The 24459-nt window shown below is 37.9% G+C and overlaps 1 protein-coding gene and 1 long non-coding RNA gene across 6 annotated transcripts in view; both read right to left on the reverse strand.

Moving 5' to 3' along the window:
• drp2 (dystrophin related protein 2) overlaps positions 1–24459 on the reverse strand; it is a 336153-nt gene that overhangs the window by 264344 nt on the left and 47350 nt on the right. The gene's annotated exons all lie outside the window — the stretch shown is intronic.
• On the reverse strand, positions 4723–12928 carry LOC141377586 (uncharacterized). Its single transcript, XR_012389960.1, has 3 exons — positions 10162–12928; positions 9426–9644; positions 4723–9366 (listed from the first exon to the last, which is right to left on the reverse strand). It is a non-coding gene; the product is annotated as an uncharacterized lncRNA (long non-coding RNA).

Consider the following 24459-nt stretch of genomic DNA (forward strand, 5'->3'; position numbering starts at 1 on the left):
GTTCCATAGATAATAGTTTCTGCTGCTCCCTTTAGGAGCAAATCTGCAGTGGCTTGCGTTTAAACTCAGAAACTTTAAGACGCGGAGGGTTACCTGAAGAAGCATCTGTCATTACACTCGGTTAAGACTTGACAGACTCCGCTTAAAAGACCTACTCTCCTCACTGGACAAAGACCAATCAAACAAAGATGTCAAGTATTACCCAAACAAAAGTAGGAAATGAGGCATCTTTATAAAATGCGTGTGGGATGATTTGCATGAAAAGCTACTTGAAAAAAACATACAAATACAGGACAAAATTAACGTATTGATTCAAAACGGGACGATTCCATATTTTAAGGGACGGGTGGCAACCCTAGAAGAAACACTAGCTCCACATATACCCTATAGAATGTTCAGATGCGGTAGTAACACTGAGGACACCTGCTGGCTACAAAGAATAATGCAGAATTAAAGGCGTAATATAAAAAATAAACAGATTATCGTTTGTCTGCGTGGATACGAATATATTTATAGTTATATTTATATTATATTCAAATTATATTTATAGCTAATTTAATTTGCCATATACCACTATCGAGTTTGGTGTGAACGGGCCTCAAGTAAAGTATAAAGAGGTTAATCTCTACACAGAAGAGTACTCATGTTTTAAGCGTTGGCAACTTTGTTTACAATATTTATTGTTGCTTTACTCAATGAACAATATTTGTGTTTTTTACCTCTTCAGTCCATCAATTTCTGCCAAAAAAACAATAAACATATTGAAGCTGATACCCCTTGTGGATTCTGACATACAGCACCACTGTGCTTCAGGCAACCCAAATTTGAATACGCAATAATCACTGCCACTGCCTCGCATGGTTCAGGATTGGTAGAGCTACGCATCGATGAATTTGCTCTTTAGTGTTTGAACTCTCAGTAATGATTAAATCACACTGAACTGAGCTGAACTGAACTAAACTGAACTTAAACACTAAAACCTGAACCACACTGTTCCAGTTACTATGACCATTTATGTGAAGCTGCTTTGACACAATCTACCTTGTAAAAGCGCTATACAAATAAAGCTGAATTGAATTCAATTAATCAAAGAACTGTGCTGCTGTACCATGGCTGAAGTAGGCACAATGATATCATGCAGTGCCTGTAAATAGCAAGGATATGACACCTCAGTCTTTTAAAACGTTTCACAGGTTAATTAAAGTATAATGGAAGTAACTCATGTAATATAAAAGAAAAAGGTGGATATGAGAAAGAGAGCAGCCTTTAATCAAGACCTTCATATGGATGCTGTACACTTTTGGATACCTCTGTCAACACAGGAGAAGCAGAGCGCAAACTGCAATCTTACGGCGGCAGACCTCCAACCCTAGAGTCCAGCGCGAGAGGGCATTCAATTATGAAGTTGATCTGTCTCCAGGGCGGCTGCATGATTCACCACTGCGCACCATCTTTCCACCCGATGGCTCTTTTGGAGACATGGAGACTGATCGGCTTGAGAACAACCGCTTTTGCACAAACATCCTGCCATTTGTTTGTCTAATCCGTTTAACACAGTCATGGGTTATATAATCTGCTGCTAAATTACCATTATAGACCTGTACATCTCTACATGGAGCCTAGAAAAACATCAAAACATCACTACCATCCTGCATGTTTACTTACGATTATCCGTTTTATTATTCTGTTTTGTTCACACACATTTCATTAATATAGATATAATATCATATATATCTGCCATGAGTCATAAGTTCTCTTTAGCTCATATTTAATTGAATTCAATTCATCTTTACTTTTATTTACATTGTAGATTGTGTCAAAGCAGCTTGAAATAGATGAAGTTCTAGTAAATTACTTCTGCTTTTGTCCAGTTTTAATAGTTGATTACAAGTGTAATGTGAATGTAACTGCTGAAAGCCGAAATACACTAAAGAGCAGCTCCAGTGAGCAATGTAAATGTAGCTGTAATTGCTTCATTATATGATAGAAGTGTAAAAAAAGGTATTACATTTACATAAAACATTTAAAAATAACACAATATATAATTATAGTCCCCCAGCAAGATTTTAATTTATTTAATGAATTGATCAAATGACAGTGAAGACTTTTACTTTGATGCAAAAGCAACCCAGGCTCATTTTGAAAATGTACCGCTATATACATTTCTGGAGAGCACCAAATATGTTCTAGGAGCTACGTTGTTTTTTTTTTCTTTTGGCAGTTTTTGGTTTCACGAATACCGTGTACGCTTTTTGAGATCTCAAATTACTCGCGAGTGCCATTCACGCCTGCTGTTCTCACGTATATCCAAAAGAGGCCGCTGTAGACTGACTGACTGATCGACTGACCCACCCTCCTCCTCCCCTAAACCCAACTAATAGTGTTTTCAAAAGCACCAATTGACCAGCGCCCACTCACTTCCCTAAACCCACTCACTTTTTTTTTTCTTTAAAGCAATCCAGAAAAAAAAAACTTTTTTTTACCTCATTTTCAGATTTTACCACATTCTCACTCTGCTATTTACTTGTTTATTTTATTTTTTGGCTTCTGTTTTTGTCTTTCCTGCTTTCTGGAACCGTTCTGAACCAGACTCGAACCCTTTTGTCGGGGTCAACTTCTCTCTGTGTCTCTAGTCCACCAACGTATGCGGCGAGCCACTGGACAAACTGGTAGCAGCGGGAAATCGGTTCATCCATAGATAAGCGGTCAACTGGTAAGCTTGAAAAGGAACGGCATTATAGCTCCCTAAAGCATTTGTTTTAAAGATAAAATGCAGCAATCTCCAGTAATGTATATGGGGTTACAATTTTCAGAATGAGTCTATATTGTCCAAAGGATGTGTATTAGGGTTGGGCAAAGTCGACCAATTTTGCATTGTACGATGTCTAATGTGAAACACTGCGATGGATGATGGCATCATCGTCATAGGCAGAGGTAAATTAATTATTTCTGAATAGTCAATTTATTCATAACGTATTAATTATTTGTAGCCTACCGTTTCAACTACCTGACCCGCATGGTCTTTGTTTTACCCAAAAACAAATAAAAAATAAATGAAGACAAGTTACACACAAATTACCACCTGTTAATCACTTTTTCCGCGGGAGGTTGGTCGGTTGGTAAAATAGGTGCATAACCAACAGTATCTGAGGTTTTCACTAAAATTACTAAGTACAAGTGTGAAAGTAAAGACTGAAGCAGCGTACTGATGCTGTGACACATTACCTCATAAATTAAAAAGACAGAAGAGTCGTTAGATAGAGACAAGATTAATTAAATATCACGTTTAACAACAGCATAGTGAGACGGAATCCAGCGGTACATCCTTGATAAACTGTCCAATATGCACTGCTCTCTGGAGCTCAGACGAGCGCATGGCAGTGTGTGTGTGGCTGTGTGTGTGGTCACGTGATGTGCGTTTTCAGCGGACGGAGGGCTGTTCAGAAATGCTAGGTAAAACAAGGTGTGGATGTGGATAATTTTCGTTCTAAAATGCCATTTTAATACTAAGACATATTAGTGTAAACGGGGCCTAAGTGTGTATTTTTCGCAAGCGGGTGTGCGACGAGGGCGGGGCGAAGCAGTGGCGATGCCGGCTCAGCATCCTGTTGTCTATAGGCCATTGGTGAATGACGATGGCATCGTCTATCAGCCCAACCCTAATGTGTATATACACAAACACACACACAAACACAAAAAACACAGTGGCTTGAGAACATTTATCAAACATAAATATGATTGGTTACATTTTTATTATTAATATTTTTAATAGTAGTAGTAGTAGTAATTAACAAAAATATATTTAAAGCTATTTTTAATTGTTTAATGCCCATCATACTTTACACCTAGAGCACTGTAACACTGTAAAAACACTGTAACAAAAAACAAACACATTTCAATTAATTATTACATTAAATTTAGTCATTATTTATTATTGATTTATATAATTATTGCAATTACAGTTGTCTCTACTACATAATTTATGTATGTTGTACATCTACAGTGGGGAAAGTAAGAATTGAACACGTCACCATTTTTCTCTGAAAACATATTTCTAAAGGCGCCTTTGACTTTATTTAGAAAATAAATCTAATTAGTTTACAAATGAACTTATGGGTAATAAAATGAAATGACAAAGGGTATGACAAAAAGTATTGAACACATGAAAAAGGGAGGTGTGGAAAGGCAGTGAAAGCCCAGACAGCAGCTGAAATCTCTCAGTAGTTATTCAGCAACCCTCTGCCCTTCCTCATTGTAAATTAATATTTGCTGCTTCAGTCCAACATCTACATTACCAGGATGATGAAGATGAAACCAGAGTGGACATTTCTCCAAGACAATGATCCACAACACAGCCAAGGAAACTCTCAAATGCTTTCCGAGAAACAAAATCAAGCTGTAGAATGGCCAAGCCAATCACCTGACTTGAATCCAATAGAAAATACAAAATAAAGATCAGATTTGACAAACGAGACCCACAGAGTTTTACACTCTGTTTAAGTCTTTGAAAAACTCACACCTGAGCAATGCATGTGACTTCATTCTACATATGAGAGGCTCCTTTAAGCTGCCATCACCAAAAACGCCTTCATTTAAAGTGTTAAATAAGTTTCAGCCGTTCAGTATTTCTCCTTGTGTCATTCCATTGTAAATTACACATAACTCATTTTTCAGATTTTTTTAATTCTGTTTTATTTTTATGCTTGTATTGTTTGTCTTTTTACCAAAATCTGGCTCAATTCCATGTTAACAGCACCTTTAGAAATATCATACTCAGGAAGAAAACATGATATGTTCAATAACATCTTCAATAATTATTTTCCCCGCTGTATTAGTGCATTTTATTTACTCCATTTACATCACCAACCCTAAAAGCACATAATTTCAACTTACAAATAAATTCAACAAGTCACTTTGTTCAATTTCTCAACATCAAATGTAGCCAAAATCAGAGATGAAGGTTTCATATAGCAATGGTAATGCAGTCATTGGGGATTTCTAAGCCGTATCTGTGTGTGATAAAAATGTTTTGCCTCCCTCCAAAGGGAAAAAGAGCAGTGGTCATCATCACGGTGATGTGGAAAGCGCAAGAGCTGCTCAATCGTGCTGAAATCATCCGTCCAGCACATTAGCCTGTCTCCCACTCACTGCCTCAGCTGTAGCTCAGTCTCATTCAGTCTGACACACACACACACACACACACACACCGCATTTGCCATTCTGTGCTCAAATCTGACATTCAGACACACTTCCACTGCCCGTTTAACCCAAAAGAGATTTCAAGGTCAAGCTAACTCTTCCACTTACACCGCGGTATAAGAGTCGCCAGTTCACTTGGTTCAAATCCAGCAAATAGCATCTCAGACAAAAAGCCGATTAGCAGATGTATCATATTAAGCGCAAGGCCAGCTGGCCAATTCCTTTTCTATTTTTGTAAATTGCAAGTGCACTAGACAGCAATTCTGCACTGTAATTTCACTTTAGATTTGATTTTTTTTCACTATAGATGAGTGACTTAGTGCAGCCGCTGACAATGATGACAGGCCATTAGCTGCTGGAGTGTTGCCCTAATAGTTTTTGATGGAGTGGACAAGGCTCATGAATTTTCTGATTGAGTCGAGGGTGTGCAGGTCAAGTGTGAGCGCCGCCCATGCGCATCACTCCGCTTTATACAGACTGCTAGTCTACAGAGGAATGCGGGAGCACATCATACAGGCATCCAGTTTTCACAGCGAGAGGCCATTGAGTGCACTGCCGACCGAGTAAAAGACGCCATGGTGTGAGGATACAGTAAAGGGAACATGGGAAGCCTGAATAATCGCAAGGACAGCATGTCCTTTAAAGCAAGATCATTAGATATTTCAAGAATATCCAGCATATTCATTTAAAAAATATTTTCTGACATGCAGAGCACATCAAAATGTGAATCAAGCTTTTTTATGCCTATCGAAGGGAGTTACAGAAATACAGTTCTCAAATGAAACAGATTATATCATTTTTTTGTAGAGGTAATGCAATTTTTACAACACATCATAATCTGGGTCGTATTTAAATACAGTTTAAAATGCTGATGTGTCTGATTTTACAGTTGTCGAGCACTAAAGCAAAATGGGAAATGTGAATATAAAATGTAGCACAAGTCCCAATACAGTACAGTTCCAGTGTATTACTGAGAAATCCTCGTCTGTAATGTAAGGAATAAAATCAAAATAGGCTAATTCTGAAAACGTAGCCCTACTGTATGTACATTTCTGGAAATCGCGAATTATGTAGCCGGAGAAACATATGGCTGGATTTTGTCTTTAAAAATGAACACTACGGGATGCTATGAAGCAGTTCCTTTTTGCGATTACCAGCTGACCTCTTACCACCGTATGGACATCTTTCCCGCTGTTACCAGTTTGTCCAGTAGCTCACCTTGTACGTCGGTGGACTTGAGACACAGAGAGGAGTTGACTAGGCATGGGACGATAACCATTTTCAAGGTATATCGCGGTTTAGAAAATCAAGGTTTTAAAACCGTCAAAATTTTCTGCTATACCATATCTAAGGTATGTGTAAGATTTTTTATTATTATTTATATATTTATTATTATTATATTTTTTTAGGACAACAGTATCTCCAGTAGAAAAGATATCCAAAGATGCTGTTTTAAATAGTAAAAAAAAATATCAGTTTTTTTAATAAATGAAGACATCCAAAAGTCAATAATTCATTTAGCTTGACATGTTTTATGTTCCAAAATAAGTTAAATGTTTCTCAAAATAAGATACATTGTAATTAAAAGTGAAAAATGTTTTTGTTTTATACCCAGACATTTAAAAAGAATAAATTTTAGAGCAGTAATCACAATACTACGAAACCGTGATATTTTTATCCAAGGTTATCATACCGTCAGAATCGTATACCAGCCCATGCCTAGTGTTGACTATGCTGATGGCGTTCGAGTCTGGCTAAGAACAGTTCCAGAAAGCGGGTAAGACAAAAACAAAAGCCAAAAAATAAAACAAATAGTTAAATAAATAATAAAATAGGTAAAATGTGGTAAAAAAAAAAAATAAAATCAAGCTGCTGGGAGAGCTTTTCTTTTTCTGGTTTGCTTTTCAGAACACTGTTGGTTGGGTTTAGGAAAGTATATGGGCGCTGGTCAATCGGTACTTTTGAAAACACTATTGGCTGGGTTTAGGGAAGGAAGAGAATGATTCAGTCAGTAGGTCATTCGGTCAGTCAACAGCGGCCTCTGGTGGATTTACACGAGAAGAGTAGTCATGTATGGTACTCGCGAAAAATTTGAAATCTCAAAAAGCATACGCAGAGCCCGGATTTGCGAAAACAAAAAAAACTCCAAAAAACAGAGCTCCTGAGACATATCTGGTGCTCTCCAGGAATGTATGTAGGGGTATGTTTTCAGAATGAGCCTGTGTTTATTAAACTACATTTATTGCAATAATGCAATTTTTACAACACATCATAATCTGGGTCATATTTAAATACAGTTTAAAATGCTGATGTGTCTGATTTTACAGTTGTCAAGCAATGATTATGTGAGCACTAAAGCAAAATGTGAAACCGTTAAGAAGTAATGAGGCATTCAATTAACTCATTACCTTCAACACTGAGTTCAAAACTCTTTTCAAATGAGTAGAATTAACGTTCAGTCAATTTTGAGTTATCTACACTCATTTCATTTGATAAAGTTGACTGTTGGGTTTTACAGTGCAATATAGGAGCACAGAAGCTCTTTTGTATGCAACTTTTAAACACTGTGCATAAGAAACACTGTTATTGGTGCTTATAGGTGATATTTGCAATGGAGCAAAGGTTTATAAGGCCTTTCTGAAACAATAAGGTCAGGACAAAAAACACATTTCATCAGTAGCCATTGTTTATTCACACTCTTATTTCCCAAAGGCACTAGCTAGTTACACCTTCTCAATGACATCACACGTAATTAAAGATCGCAAGCAACGGCTATTTATAAAGCAATGTGTGGCTTGACGGTTCTTGACCATGACACAATAAGAATGTAGTCAAATCTGACACAATGACTGTCATAATAGATTTAATATGGTGTCATCTGAACTATTTCTTATATGGAGAATGAGAACATTGTCTGCATAAACTGACCGTTATCAAAACAGATCTGTACAACTCTTGCAACCATAGCAACTATAAGTAAAAATAATAATAAATGGTGACTTCATAGCCTCCGAATAAGTTGACAGAGCATTGGTTAATAATTGAGCCCACCTAATGCATGAGTTCATCCAGCAAACGTTAAATAACCAACAGCAGCTTTAAATTCATTATTTGGGTCATGAACAGACCACAAAACTCACGGGAACAGCTTTAGCGGAAGATGGTGAAGTGATCTAAAATCTTCATATGACACACACCGCTCGTATTTCCCAGAACTCCACAAAAAACAATGAAACAGCACGAAAACTACGCATTAAAAATGTAAGATTGTCAGCTTGGTTGTTATGCTTGGTTGTAACTCAAGTGGCTGCGTGAACATATCCATATTTAAGACTCTAAAACAAAACCATCAGCTGTGTTCTGCCACTTTATGAACATACTATACAGTACAGTTTACTAGACATAGTTTGAGATATATCAGGAGGTGAAAGCCACAAAAGTAAACCCAGAGGATGTCAGGTCTCTGTTTTTTAAAGCTAGTTACTCATAGATGTAATAAAAGAAATTAATTATAATTTTTTTAGTTTCGTTTGGCTTTTTGTTACTGAAGCTGACTGGAAAAAAGTGCATTTATCAACAAGTAAACACTGGAGTCAGTAAAACACTTTTTACTTTTTAAAAAACTAAAACAGTTTTTATTCATTTTCATGAAAATTATGATAATGGAGAAGATTATCAGTTGATGATAGTTGAAGTCACTTCTATACAGTTCCTTGCACAATACCATATGTGAAAAGAGACCATGAAGCCAGTCTTATGTTGCAATTGGTATATTTTTGGCAATAGCCATTTTAAGCATAGAAAATTAGGTAAACAATATTAGGTAAAGATCATGTTCCATGAATATTTTTCTTTAAATGTTCAACGGTAAATTAATCAAAACGTAGCTTAGTCCTTTTATTAATCTGAGGTCGCCACAGCGGAATGAACCGCCAACTCATCATCCAGCATATGTTTTACACAACGGATGCCCTTCCAGCTGCAACCCATCACTGGGAAACATTCATACACACTCATTCACACACATACACTACAGACAATTTAGCCTACCCAATTCACCTATACTGCATGTCTTTGGACTGTGGGGGAAACCGAAGCACCCAGAGGAAACCAAAGCGAACACGGGGAGAACATGCAAACTCCACACAGAAACGCCAAGTGACCCAGCTGAGGCTCGAACCTGCGACCTTCTTGCTGTGAGGCGAACGTGGTACCCACCGCGCCACCATGCAGCCCATCGTTTTATTTAGACATGTTTAAAAAAGAAACTTTCAGATTTCAGATGTTCAAATTCATATTTTCATATCATAATATCATATTTTGACCAAACATTGTGCTATCCTAACAATGTATACAACAAGTTTATTCAAATTTCAGTTCTGTCATGACAGCTTTCGGGGAGATATAGTATGGTAATAAATATGTATATGGCTATATCTGCTATACTGCTTTGATTGTTATGGCAGAGCAAGTATCGAGACTTTCTACTGCCAGTATATTCACAAACATGCAGTCTGAGAATATACAGCGTTGCTGCTGCAAACATAATAATATATGTAACCTTCGTAGCAGATCTAAACACAGGTGGAGCTGGGGTGGAGGAGGGTTTCTGAATTTAGATTTGAAAAATCTCAAAATTACAAATCTCAGACAATGGAAAACTACACTGAGCATTTAAAATATTGAGGACCAAGCTTGTTGTTGTTAATGCCTGTAGTTAATGATGTAGGAGCATATTCGCTTATTAGAAGCGCTTTGTATTGCATGTAAAAATCTGGTTTTCAAAAAAAATGACACTTATGATTGGTTTTGTTGTCTAGGCTAAGGGGACATGTTATCTCTTCAAAACACTTTTACCATAGTACTGGAGTTGTTAGCAAAGACGTTTGCATTAAATTCCTATCACCATAACTATGCTCTGAGTAAATTCCTGTAACAGTTTGATAAAAGTTGGGTAAAAACAAGGTAAAATTAAATGATTGCAAATGTATTTTTATCAGGCTTATTTTTCTTAAATCATTTCTGGTTAGGTTGTGTGTTATTTTCAGATGCAACAAAGCATTAACCTTTTAGCACAACTCACTAGAAATCTGATTTCAAACTTCCACAATATGGGTCTAAACCATTATATCTGTTTCTGAGATAACAGAACATGCTATTTAGCTCCACTGACTGAACATTTCACTTTGAAACTGCTACGAAATGCACAGGAAACCAAATATTATCATTCATTTTCCTGCGGCTCAATCCTTCATTTATCAGGGGACGCCACAGCGGAATGAGCCACCAACTATTCCAGCATGTGTTTTACGCAGTGGATGCCCATCCAGCCGCAACCCAGTACTGGAAAACATCCATATACTTTCCCATTCAAACTCATACACTACGGCCAATTTAATTCACCCAATTCACCTATAATGCATGTGTTTTGACTGTTGGGGAAACCGAAGCACCTGGAAGGAACCCACGCGCACACAGGGAGAACATGCAAACTCCACACAGAAATACCAACCGATCCAGACAGGACCCAAACCAGGAGTGAACCCAGCCACAGTGCCACCAAAATATTAGCATATTAGCAACTAAAAAAGTCACCAAAGGCACATTTTTCATGAGTCTGTTGATTTTTCTTCCACTTTTCAAAATCCCATCCTTGAAGCTAGAAAATAAGAGCCACAAAAGCAATTACAGAACAATTCCGGCAGCTGGAATGTCTCATCTTACTTCAACCCCTTACATATTACAAAGTAATTAATTAATCCAAGCAATCATCGTTTCCCAATCAGCGGTAAAAGGATTTCAGTCTTAATGTCACTTTCTGAGGACAGATGGTGATAACTTTGCCGTTCTCAATCATAAATCCAATTTAAGTTTCCTAAGGAATGACATCCATATTTGATGAAAGCCTATATCTCAATATCAAAGACCAATAAAGCCTGTAAATCTTCTACAGTACATCACAGGAAACGACTGAAAGGGTCTTCCCCTCTCAAAGCCAGCCTTCTCTCGCTCACAAATCTGTCAACCGCCTGTCATTTTGCTTGCGTTTGATAACGGAGCAGCAAACTTGTTTTAACTTCAGGCAAGAGCAAAAAGACAGGGCTTTTTTCTGTAAGCAAAGGGGAATATGTACATTTCCATGCTACACAGAGCTGGAGTAATCTTAAAAGCGTGTGTTGTGGAGTTGTCAGGGTCTATACAGAACCTTCTGCCAGTCTTATTAAAACCCCACCAACATATCCTCCCTGCATTAATTTCACCGCACACAGAAAAACGTTTTGGGGATGAGAAATGGAGGCAGAGCGGGAACAAATTGCTTTCGTGTTGCAGTGAGCACTCCCGCTGGAAAGAGAAGAGCACGAGACATCTTCTCTAATTAAAATACTCCCTTGTATTTAAATGATGAGATGTAATTAAAACCATTTAGATCCATTTAAAAATGTTCTATTTTTGCCTCCAAATGCCAAAAAAAAAAAAGTGCTGAATAAAACTCAGCCAGAAGAAGTGCAAGAGAAGGGAGTTGCTTAAGTCGATCCAAAAAAGGAGAGGTGCTGGGGAAAGCTCAGTCGACAGCATTTGTGGCATATATTGATTACAACAACAAAAAATAATTGCTTCGTTTCTAGTTTTCTTTAAGAAGAAGGAAAAAAAATCAAAGTTTAAGTGAGGCCTTTATAATGGAAATAAATGGGGCCAGTTTTGGAGGATTTAGAAACAGAAATGTGAACATGACACATTAGTTTTTTAAAAAAGTTTCTTTTTGTTTAATGGTTTTGCAGTTGGTGTTGTTGTTATTTACATTTTTGACATGGAATCAAATGGTAAATTCATGGCAGCACTTCAGATTAAATTTTAAGTTAGCATCCTATAAGAAGGTGGTCCTCAAAATGTTCTTTGACAATTTCTTGACAATTTTACCGTGGACTGGGGTGGGGGGAGAGGTTTCGTAGATTGTACGACCATCAACAATTTTCTCAGAAGATGACAAGCTGACAAAACATTGCTGTAACTCTGATACAAGTTTTATTTATGGAGAAAAATACAAAGCACTCTAGTGTTTGGGTGTTCTGTGTTTGTCTGGGATAATTAGTCTTATCAAAGTGTGTATTTTCCATACAAGCTGAAGCTGATCCGTCAGTTCTTGCCACGTGACTCGCGATGCACTTGCAGGATTCATTCAACTGCGTATGTCTGGAAGGCGCGAGCGCGTTACGCCACTTGTAAGCGCACCTCCATTGGAAACAACAAACTTATGTGAACTCTAGAAAAGACACGATATGCGAATGGCCCCTAAAATCGACGTCACTTGCGATCTCCAGCAGTTTATCTTCTTGCACAGCCATGGTGGATTCACCTGATTTGCTGACAAATGGGTTGCGGATCCATTCCTTGGCAGTTTGCAGGTCCTTAACTGAGCCTTTTCCCCTTAGCAAAGAAACTTTTCAAAAACATCTGTTTCCAACTCATTTTGCAGTTCGTGGGGTAAATTTGGGCTCTCAAGTGACCAAGACGTAACAGAGAATACAGTCATTTTTCTAAATAAAAGACTTTTTAAAATAAAAGACCGTTCAGACTCGGATAATAAATAAAACAGTAATTATTGATGATTTCTTGTGCGGCCCAGTACCATTGATCCACAAACTGGTACTGGTTTGCGGCACGGTGGTTGAGGACCACAGCTTTCAAAGTTTGCAAAAAAGAAAAAAAAATCTCGAATGTTAATTACATCAAGGTGTGTTTACATCAAGTTAGAGCTATTTAAATAAGTACCTAAACTGACCAGTAATGTTACCCCACTGAAATCATGTAACCATAGTTAAAGATTTTATAGCTATATTTCAATCATGACTGAAACATTCTTGCTTGTTCAAAAAAAAAAAGCCTGTCCAACAGAAAAGCATAGAGTGCCCTTATTGGTGAGCAGACATTGTACATTGGGCTTGGCTGAACACCTAAAGCATGGGTGTTAAACTCAATTCCTGGAGGGCCGAAGCCCTGCACAGTTTAGTTCCAACCCCGCTCCAACACACTTACCTGTAGGTTTCAAACAAGCCTGAAGGACTCAATTAGTTTGATCAGGTGTGTTTAATAAGGGTTGGAACTAAACTGTGCAGAGCTGCGGCCCTTTTGGAACGGAGTTTGACACCTGTGACTTAAAGCATCAATAGTATCTAAATCATGCAGGAAAATACATCTTTATTCAACCAAGGCTCAATGGAACTAATATAACAAACATGTCCCCTAGCCTGGACTATGTTTTCTTCCAGTTTTTGTTTTCACAATCCACTGTACATTTTTGACAATCTCACATAAGTTACTGGGGTATGTTTTCTTATCCTTGCTATTTCTCTGAAATCCATCAGAGGCTGATGTATACATTTGTGCTCATAATAATGTCCTTATGTGCAATTTCGAAGAGAAAAGCCATTGTGGCCGTGTGCTTATTCCGCAACCTCAAATGCTTTTTTTTTTGGGTTTGGTTTTCCTGGTTTCAGGAACTGCCATTCGTCGAACTCAAACCCTGATCTGCTCTGATCTGCCTCACAAATCTGGTTTCTGGAACCATTCTCATCGAACTTGAACCCTGATCTGCCTCCTAAGTTTAATTTTTTTCATGCAATTTGACATGGGCTTTTTTTCACAGCGCATTGTGTTCTGCGTCCTGATTAGCATATTGTGTTCTGTGTCCTGATTGGCTGTAGACCCGTCAATCAATCTCCTCCGTGCCATGTCTTCTGTACAGTACAGAATGCGTTTAGCTTTGCGTTAAGCTACTGAGCAAATTAGTAACACACGAAAATTTGGTCATTTTCAAATGAGCCTGTGTTGTCTATTTCTATAGCCCCTTTTTGGAATGTAAGATGTCAAAGTTTCTTTACAAACACTGTTAGCAACCCTCCAGGACCGTGTTTGGACACCGCTGGTGTAGATTAACTGAAAAAAAAGAATAAAAAAGCCATAACAATATTTTAGATGTAAGAAAATTTTCAGCAAATCAGGCAGGCAGATCAGTAGCCGTAGAATGCTGGTGTACTTCTGGTTCATTAGACCTGATTCAGTTCAGTTTAATATTAATGTCATAGTTGATTAATGACCCATCACTAGCTCAACCAAGTGACAAGAAACCAAAACTACACTGATTGACAGACAATAATAACAAACATTGGAAGAAACCAGGCTCAGTCGGGGGAGCAGTTCTGCAAAACAAACATTATAAAACTACAAATATTATAAACCTTCATTTATTCAATTTCCTTTGGCTTAGTCCCTTTATTTATCAGGGGGTCGCCACAGAGGAATGAACCGCCCTATCCAGCATATGTTTTACACAGCAGATGCCCTTCCAGCTCCAATCCAGTACTGGAAAACATCCATACGTGTACTCAATCACACACTACAGCCAATTTGGTTTATTCAATTCACCTATACCACATGTCTGTGGTAGAGTACGCAGAGAAAACCCACACGAACATGGGGAGAACATGCAAACTCCACACAGAAATGCCAAATGACCTAGCCAGGACTCAGAACCAGTGACCTTCTTGCTGTGAGGTGACGGTGCTAACCACTGAGCCGCCATGTCACCCCCTAATATAAACAATTTGTTAATAATCATCATAATAATCAACCAGTTTGTGTTTCCGAAATTCACACAACAATTTAGATTAAACAAATCTGCAAACATACCTTGAGCTCTTGAAGCTTATCATATCAACGACAATGAAACAAATCCCCTCTTTCATTACATACACCTTTGGGTGACATTATGCTAAAATATGTCATATTGCGCCATAGATCTAAGCGCGGATCATTGGTACATTTTAAGCAGGCTCGGAGCTGTTGGTAGGTCTACAAATCCCTTAGGTGGGGGACATTTGCAGATCTTATAAATGCACAAACAGAGATACATGACACACTAAAGGAAAAGAGTCGAATGCATTATATGGCCACATTCACATTCACCGCTAGTGCCTCACTATAACCAAGATATTTATTTGTTTTCATGTCAAGCAGGGAACAAATAGAAATATTTTTTCTCTCAGTATTTATGCCACAAATGCTGTGGATTGACCTTAACTTGGTATATGACCATCATAAGAGCTTGCAGGATTATTCCTTCAGAAGCACACTAATGCACACGCACACTTCCATCTATCATTCTTCTTCTCTCTCTCTCTCCATATGCATCCAATTTATGGCCCATTCTATCTCATTTCAAGCAGTATGCACTTATCACCCACATGCAGAGGCAGTGCATTGCTCTACAACCTCATTCCTCCATCAAAAAGCAACACCTGCTCCCAAAATCTGCAGGTCCACGCAGTAGACCTCAAATGTGGGATTCACATGACCTGCTGCAGTTTTTGGAAGGTTACTGATAAAGAAAAAAGAAAAAAAACAGAAATCAATGTCTCCTGTCTTTGCCGTTCACTGAATTTCATCTGCAATACATATATCGATATATATTTTGTCTTTTTAAAAACGTTGTTAGTTTAAGTTGAGTTGATGCCCAAATTTGATATATGGCAATATACCAATGACATAGGACATGAAGTTCATATTTTTATTTCAAATATATAAATATATATGCCATATATGCAACATATACACTACCTGACAAAAGTCTTGTCGTTGATCCCAGTTGTAAGAGCAACAAATAATCACTTGACTTCTATGATCATTTGAAAAAGTGGCACAAGGTAGATTTTTTCTGATGAATCATCTGTTGAACTGCATCCCAATCAGCCCAAATACTGCAAAAGCCCTATTGGAACCAGCATGGACCCAAGATTCTCAGAGAAATCAGTCAAGTTTGGTGAAGGAAAAATCATGGTTTGGGGTTACATTCAGTATGGGGGCGTGCAAGAGATCTGCAGAGAGGATGGCAACATCTACAGCCTGCACATCAAAGTTCCTGACAGCAAAAAGTCAAGGTGCTCCAGGATTGGCCAGCCCAGTCACCAGACATGAGCATTATTGAGCATGTCTAGTGTAAGATTGAGGAGGAATCGAAGAATCCAAAGAATCTTGATGAACTCTGACAGTGCTGCAAGAATACTTTCTTTGTCATTCCAGATGACTTTATTAATAAGTTATTTGAGGCATTGCAGAGATGTATGGATGCAGTCCTCCAAGCTCATGGGAGTCATACACAATATCAATTCTTTTTCCACTGCACTATAGGCTACACTATGCATTATTTCTGTTAAGTGACTTTTGTCTAAGCAAAGTCAGACCTTACTGTCCTAATTTAATAATTAAAAATAAAAGCATGATCATATTTTATTTTGGTAAAATAAGCGTGATCTAGAGGCCTTTAACTTTCTTATAATCCACTTCTAATACCAAATAATCAACTAAAAAAAACAAGTTATTATTTGCTGTCCTAAAACTTGGATAGACGACAAGACTTTTGTCAGGTAGTGCATACATATTGCAAAAATTGACACAACATATTATGTACATACACCTCTGTGTTCAAATATATAAGCATCAATGATCAGCATTAATCAAAGCAGCATTAATTATTATATTAACAGGATTTTTTTTCTTGGTATAGTTGCTGTGTGATCTTGCTCCAGGTTTTTGTAATAATTTTTTTCTAATTTATTGGAATAAATGCATATTTAAAATTTTAATTGTTGAAAAAAACGGTTTTGAAATATTCTGAAATATACATTGCAAATATAACATAAATTTTATTTATGTGAAATCAAAATATGAACTTTAACATCATATATGTAATTTGCATATATTTACATCTATCAGACTTCTATATGGGTGACTAGAACTATAAAGGGGCTTTTTTTACTGTCTACCTTTTTATTTATTCATTTAATTTATTTATATTTTCAAACAGACAGATATTAAAAAGGTAATATCTTTATCTTTTTAAAGATATTAGAAGATAATCCGGCCTAATTGTTTTTAAGCAGGTTTCTGCTCTGCAAAACATAGAATCACACACAAACACCATTATCATTTCATCCAACAACGCAGGAGAACAGGACTAACAGTCAACAAACATACAAAATTGAGAGAAGCAGGTAGGATCTCAGTAGCTGCAGCAACAAGATGAGCACTGGATTTTTTTTATTTTTTTTTTCATTGCTGGTATAGTTTTTCATTGCTGTAGGATCTTGTTCCAGGTTTTTGTAAATACATAAAAGAAAGATCTCAGTCCCATAACAGTTGTTAAAAGACGGTGATGGCAGAAATGTATTTGCTACAGATCTGATGGAACAATCAGTCCTTCTACTAAGTTTTGGTTTTAAAGCATTGAGCGATACTAATGTTCATAATTTTTAAATACATTTTTTCTGGGTGTGTTGTGCAGTAAGTGATGACTCCTCAAAACAACAATCCTGTAAATAAATAATATCTTTGTCCTTTTGCAATTTTTCCTTTGTGCCCTCTCAGTATTGATCAGAATGGCCAAAGCAAACTGAATTATAGAGGTCATGGCCACTATTACAGCTTGAGTTTATACTTTATATACTTTCTGAAATATATGTGAATTGCCTTTTCAAGCATGTCATCTTATCACTCTTAAAATAGAATTTCTCTATTGCTGCTTTTTCCCCAGAAGAAAACTTAAAATACCTTATTTAACACTATAACACCTTGTTAAAAAAAGTAGCAACTATTTAAAACAACTACTTCAGCCTGAAACCTCCATGCCTAGATGTACACCATTAAAAATATACGGTGCATGCACATGCACACCGATTGAATTTTATTCTACAGCATATTAAATTAAATTATATTACTGTATATTACATTTCATTGCTTTATTTGCAAACCACTGCTGTACTCTCACTGGTGTGTGACCACATTAGATCACATAAAAAGAATGTTTTAGGATATGATGCAACCGTAATTAACATTTGCATTGTTTATGAAGGACTCACATCAAAGGACACAGTTTCCGTCTTAATTTGACAGTAAAATAGATGAATATGATATCCCATTACCGATATATGCTGTTTAATGGACTCGTGAATGCTGGCAGGCACAGAGAATCTTAATAAAGCCATTTGTCAGAGACACCAATGAGGATCCTTTGCTTAGATCGATAGTTTCCAGTGGCCATGTCTCTGAGTGCGGTGTTAAAGAAAAGTTCAATATGAGGAAAGTTCAATTGACAGCATTCAATACACAATAAGTATTAGCACGGAAAATGTCTTCGCCCTTGCCTATTGTTCTTATTTTTAATCAAAATCTACTGTTAGAGTGAGTCTGTATTAAAAGAAGCAATCCAAGGCTGAAATGTCAAGCTCGTGCTTTTGTATTGTTGTTAAAACACTTACCTTTATTCTTCTGTTAAAAGAATACATAGTGTTTGATTTGTGAAATAAATTGATTTCATGTGTATGTGTGTGTGTGTTCATCCAGTGGGACTACTGCAGAAGGTAAAAGAACATCTCTTTTTCAAGCACACTAATCTCATTTTGACAAGAATGATATTTATGTCTGACATAATTGCGATGTATGAAGAACATGTACTTTAATATTCACTTTGAAACAGGCCCATCCATGACAGGCACCCAAATCTGCCCTATTAGCATAGCTCCTTCTTTGAGTGACCTGAACAGTGTGGTATAGTCGCAAAATTGTAGTATCTGCTTGTTAATTCTGACGTTAAGTGAAGCAGCTCACACGTCCAAATGCTCTATCAAACTATATGGGGAGGCTCAACAAATGGTACTAATGGTACTTATACTTTCGAATATCATGATCACTACATCATGGTAAATATCAGATGGTCAGAAAGTAATACATTTTTATAAACTGTTAAAATATTGGTGTCTATGATGCAGCAAATCCAGAGACTGTTGTGTACCACATGATCACTTTAATGTGTGATATGACTAAAAAGAGGTCTTAAAAAAATAATAATAAAATAAAATAAAAAATAAAAATTGCCATTTTCACAAGCCACAGTTTTGTTGGTGGGAAAATATATTTTATATGAATAAATTTGACTTTGGCATCCTAAAATTACTTGATTTAAATTGTGTGTTATGTCCACATGCCTTCTCATTCATTTAACTTTATGTGTTCTTACCTAGCTCAATGAGCATGAGAAAATGGGTTGTGGTTTAGTAGTGTCGCATTGCAACTAGTTTTATTAGTCTCAATTAGTCTTTTTAGGGCTCAACATTGAGGATTTACCATTTAACTTATTTTCTTGCAAAAAATATTAAATAATGCGCCAAAACAAGCAATATATAGCAGTATACATACACTTTTTATACAAAAATAAAAATTCATAAAAAGCTATTGAAATTATTCTGATGTATCTAAATTATGCACAGTAGTCTGTCCAGACTGAAGCTCCTAGATCACCAGTTAACTATAGATAATTGGAGTCAATCTCCTATAAAAGCAATGCTAGTGCATGAGGATGATAACATGAGGATGATAATAAAACTACATCAACAAAAATATCTACAAGCAAAAGAAAGCAGGTGAAAAAAACATTCTGTGTGCAACAGTAAAAGGATGATCGCGCGCGCACACGGTTAACGTTAGGCTTATTAACAGACTTCAAAGTATGGTTAAAGTGAAAGCGGCAACCACTGCTGCTTACAAAAAATCAAGAACAGATCGCACCAGTTGCATTTCCAGTTGCATTTCGATATGGATTATTAGATTATTAGACAAATGCAGGAGTGAATGCCTCCATGGTGACTGACAATTACTGCTTTTTTATGCTTTGCTTTCTGAACGAGAAAACCGATGAATACTGAAAACCGAGAAACAAGCAAACCAAAAATACTGCCCCCCATGATGCAAAAACACACATGTTGCACAGATGCAGAACACATGCTCTTGAATCAGTTGGCTTTGTCTGTGTGGTGTGTTCACGCACAGCTTTAATCAGTCAAAATGGAACCAAATGTGAGCCAACATGAGGCGACAATATAGTTGTTGTTTTTTTGGCTCTAGCAGTTTGAAGTCGGCTTGGTGTGTACTGGCTTTTAATCAATCACGTCTCTTCAGAAGATTTATTCATATAGAATTATTTTCGTGATCTCTTTATAAATATTTTGAAGAAGGAAAGAAAGGAAGGAAGGAAGGAAGGAAGTTGAACAGAAGCCTTATAGGTTTTGAAAGACTTGAGAGTAGTACATGACTACATTATGACCTTTTAACCAATCGTTAACATACAATATATAACCTTATTATCCCAATTACTCCATATAAAATGAGTGTTACTAATGAGTCTATATACGAGTCCAAACACACCTGTTTGCATTTGCACATGTTGGTAGCTGACTGCAATCTGTCCTCTTCTTTCCTGCTTGGTTGTCAAACCATTACCAGATAAAACTCAAATTCTCCCAGTCACGCTTCTCTGAGACAAGTAAAGCAATTCGGGTTGATCTGACACATGAAGACCTCCCAATGAAAAGAGCGAAAGCAGTCTGCGAGCACGCACAGATCTCCCTCAATAATGAAACCGGATTCACAACCTCCAGCTTCATGAAGGAACAAGGGATGACAACATGCTTTGATGGCAACAAAGCACGATTCGTCAACAAGAGAGTATCACACAAGAGCTTAGCACGACTCTTCACCAAACACATCTGCCCCAAAGGAGACATGGAGCTTCAGCCTCTCCTGGCACCACACACAGCGCAAAACCTCCTGCTGTGGAGAGATGGCATAAACTGCAGTCAGAGCACGTGCATCCACAAATCTACGTCTGTGGAGAAAGAAAAACCCAAACACGCAGAAATGTGCTTCGCTTCTGCTAGCGGAAAGAGACTAAAACTCTGCAGCCAGACTATATCCTAGCGGAGTCTCTGACGGCTCTCCCACAGCCCACCCACAAGTGTGTTTGCCGACCGTCTGGATGCATACAGCGGGTTGAAATCTACAGTTCCCACCTGATCGGCTGGGGCGCATCAGTGTGTCTGGAAAGAAAATGGCAAACAATACTTGTGGAAATAGTGTCGGCATCATTTTTTTACTTGCAGTTTTCATAGAAGTTTGAAAGTGAGAATTCTGGCAAGTGGAGCAAACAACCAACAAGTGCCCCAAAATATGTATTGCTTTATAACATTCTGAAGTTATTTCTAAACTGATTTCAAGTGTTTACACTTAGATATGTTTGATGCTAATAGCAGATTTGTCATACTGTCCCGGGAGAGAACGCTAAGCTCAGAAATAATTGAGTCCAGGGCTCCCGCCTGGACAATATGTGAAGTTTTTAAACTAATTTCGAGAGGAGCACATGATATAATTGACTGCAGCAGGCCACCTATCTACACTCATTAGTTAGCCAATCAGATCTATCCTAACTCACTATAAGTAGCCTAGCTAGATATTACTCCCTTATCTTCGTTTTCCGAAGAAACCCCCCCATCCACCCCCTTTTCTCCTCCTTTTCTCCTTTACAAAAAAGGGGAGCTCTCGAGAACCATCTGGTCTCGTACTCCCCTCACATGCCTTATGGACCTGGCGGGAGCCCTGGGCTCAACTATCTCCGACCTCAGGGTTCTCTCCCGGGACAGCATGCCAAACCTGCTAACAGTTGTCAAGCAATGTCTAAGTGTGAACTCTTGAAGCATATAAGGGGGCTCAGAGATCAGGTAGGTCTCGAGAGCTCCCCCTGGTAATGAAAAGGAGGAGATGGTGTGGAAGGGAGGATTCTTCCAAAATGAAGATAAGCTAGTAGAGCGAATTCGCTTTATTTATTGTAAGCTTGAATCAATCTAATTCAATTATTGCTGATGAGAAGCCAGCCGTGATCACTCATATCACGTGCTCCTCTCGAAATTAGTTTGTAAAACTTCACTTTGAGAGGATCACATGCTTATGATTGACCATGGTTGGTGCCGCATTATTCAACAATCAGACGAATCATAACACACTAGCCACAGCCATATCACCCTGCATCCCAAGCAGGCTAAGCAGGGCTGAGCCTGGTCAGTACTTGGATGGAGACCACATGGGTAAACTAGTTTGCTGTTGGAAGTGGTGTTAGTGGGATAAGCAGGGGGTGCTCAACCTGTGGGTGTGGGTGAGTCCCAATACCCAGCATAGTAAAGGGGACACAATACTGCCGGTGACTGCTATCTTTCGGATGAGACATTAAACTGAGGACCTGACTATCTGTGGTCATTAAAAATCCCATGACACTTCTCATAAAAGAATAGGGGTGTAACCCTCGGTGTCCTGGCCAAATTCCCTCCATCAGCCCTTACCCATCATGGCCTCCCAATCATCCCCATCCACCATAATTGGCTCTATCGCTGTCTTTCCACTTCACCTATAGCTGGTGTGTTGAGCACACTGGCGCCATTGTCCCGTGGCTGCCGTGGCATCATCCAAGTGGATGCTGCACACTGGTGGTGGTGTGTAGAGATCTCCCCCACCCCTCTCATGATTGTAAAGTGCTTAAGGTGTATGACCATATCCAAGAAATGCGCAATGTAAATACACATTACATTTACATAACATTACACTATAAATAACCAGAGTTTCTGACCTTAGAAGATGAGGTCACGTTTTGATCTTGGGTTGGTCTCACGCAGTCACGTGATGCCAATTTGCAGGTCAGAAGTCACCAAGCTTGATCTTTGCAATGCAGCGAACTGCGAAACTTGACGCATGACCTTGCATTTCCAGTCTGACACATTCACGTGCGAATGAATAGAAGTCTATGGGAAGAAAAGTGCAGTGTGGCTGAAGCTTGAGAGCTTGATTAGGTAGCCCAGGTCTAACTAATTGTGGTTGGAGCTAAACTTTGCAGGACACCGGCCCTCCAGGATCGAGATTGGGCACCACTGGTTTAAGGGAATGGCAAATATTATGTGATATTATTTTTGAACATAAATGTGTGTCAACAGTGTGTACACAACCACTAAGGAACAGGCCCCGGCCATGACTGGCAATAAAGACTTCCCTATTAGCATAGCTGCTCCTCTGAGTGAGCTGTACACTGTGGTATAACTGTGAGATTGCGGTGATGGGGGTTTTGGACCTGGGATTAAACTAAAATTTCCTGCAAGAATAGGCTCTATTAAATAAAGTTTTCCAGAATATCTGAAACACTGGGTATAAAGTCTCTGCCTACTACTGGAAAGGGGGTGAGGAAGAGGAGCTCATTTGCTTTTTAAAAAGATGCATTAAAGTATAATTTTTCCCCAGAACTTCACACATTTATAAAGAAATTCAAAACATTGGCAGTTTCATCCAAGGCTTTAGAAATTACATCATCAATTCATATGATGAACATATCCAGTTTAAGATTTTATTCACACATAATCATTGATAATAAATAAACGAACAAACTAATTTGATCACAGAAGTCCAGCATGCTTTCTTTATGATTACTTCCTATATCCTAATCTAGTCTCAGACAGCTCTCCCACAGCCCACCCACAACCCACAGTGTGTTTACTGACCGTCTGGATGCATACAGCAGGCTGAAATCTACAGTTCCCACCTGATCAGCTTGGGCGCATCAGTGTGTCTGCAAAGAAAATTACAAACTATACTCATGGAAATGCTCGCTGCACTTTTCAAGAAAATGTTTGAAAATGATAAATCCAATAAGTGGAGCAAAAAAAATCCTGCTTAATTCATAAATCGAATGGCCAATAAGTGGCACCGACTGATTATGAATTTTCACCTTAATTAAGAAAAGTGTTTTTGTTAAGGTTTTAAGTTCATTATCTTGTCCGCTGGTGACCGGAAACACCTGAGACGAACTTGCTGAGATGCATTTGAAATGTATCAGTATTTAAATAGACATTTTTTTCTCTAGCTTTGCCGGTTTTCTGAAGACCTTGGCTTTACAACTTCTTTTCCACCCTCAATCCTTTTGTACCCAGCAGCCTTGATAAAACCTTCACCTTTTGATTGCTTTCTTTTTCCACAATTTCTTCCACTTACCTCTAGAGACCTAATAATGAGCTTACATAACAAACTTAACAATAAACATACAATTTCATCCTAATTCCCACTGTTTTCACGGTCATTTTTGCCACTTTGACAGACAGAAAATGACAGCTTTACAGACATATCCGATACAAATACATTAATGTAATTTGACGTTGTTTTGTTTATCATTGTGGTCTCGTCAAACTGTTTTAATCGATTCATCCTCAAGGCCACAGCATCACAAGTTTAACACTCATTCAACTTTATTTTCCAGACGCTAAATCCATTAGCAACAGAAGACAAATAGAACAATACAAACCGCACAATATACATTAACAACACAGTTATGCCAATACTTCCTTA

This window comes from Danio rerio, chromosome 14 (assembly GCF_049306965.1).
Source record: "Danio rerio strain Tuebingen ecotype United States chromosome 14, GRCz12tu, whole genome shotgun sequence".
NCBI classification, from domain to species: domain Eukaryota; kingdom Metazoa; phylum Chordata; class Actinopteri; order Cypriniformes; family Danionidae; genus Danio; species Danio rerio.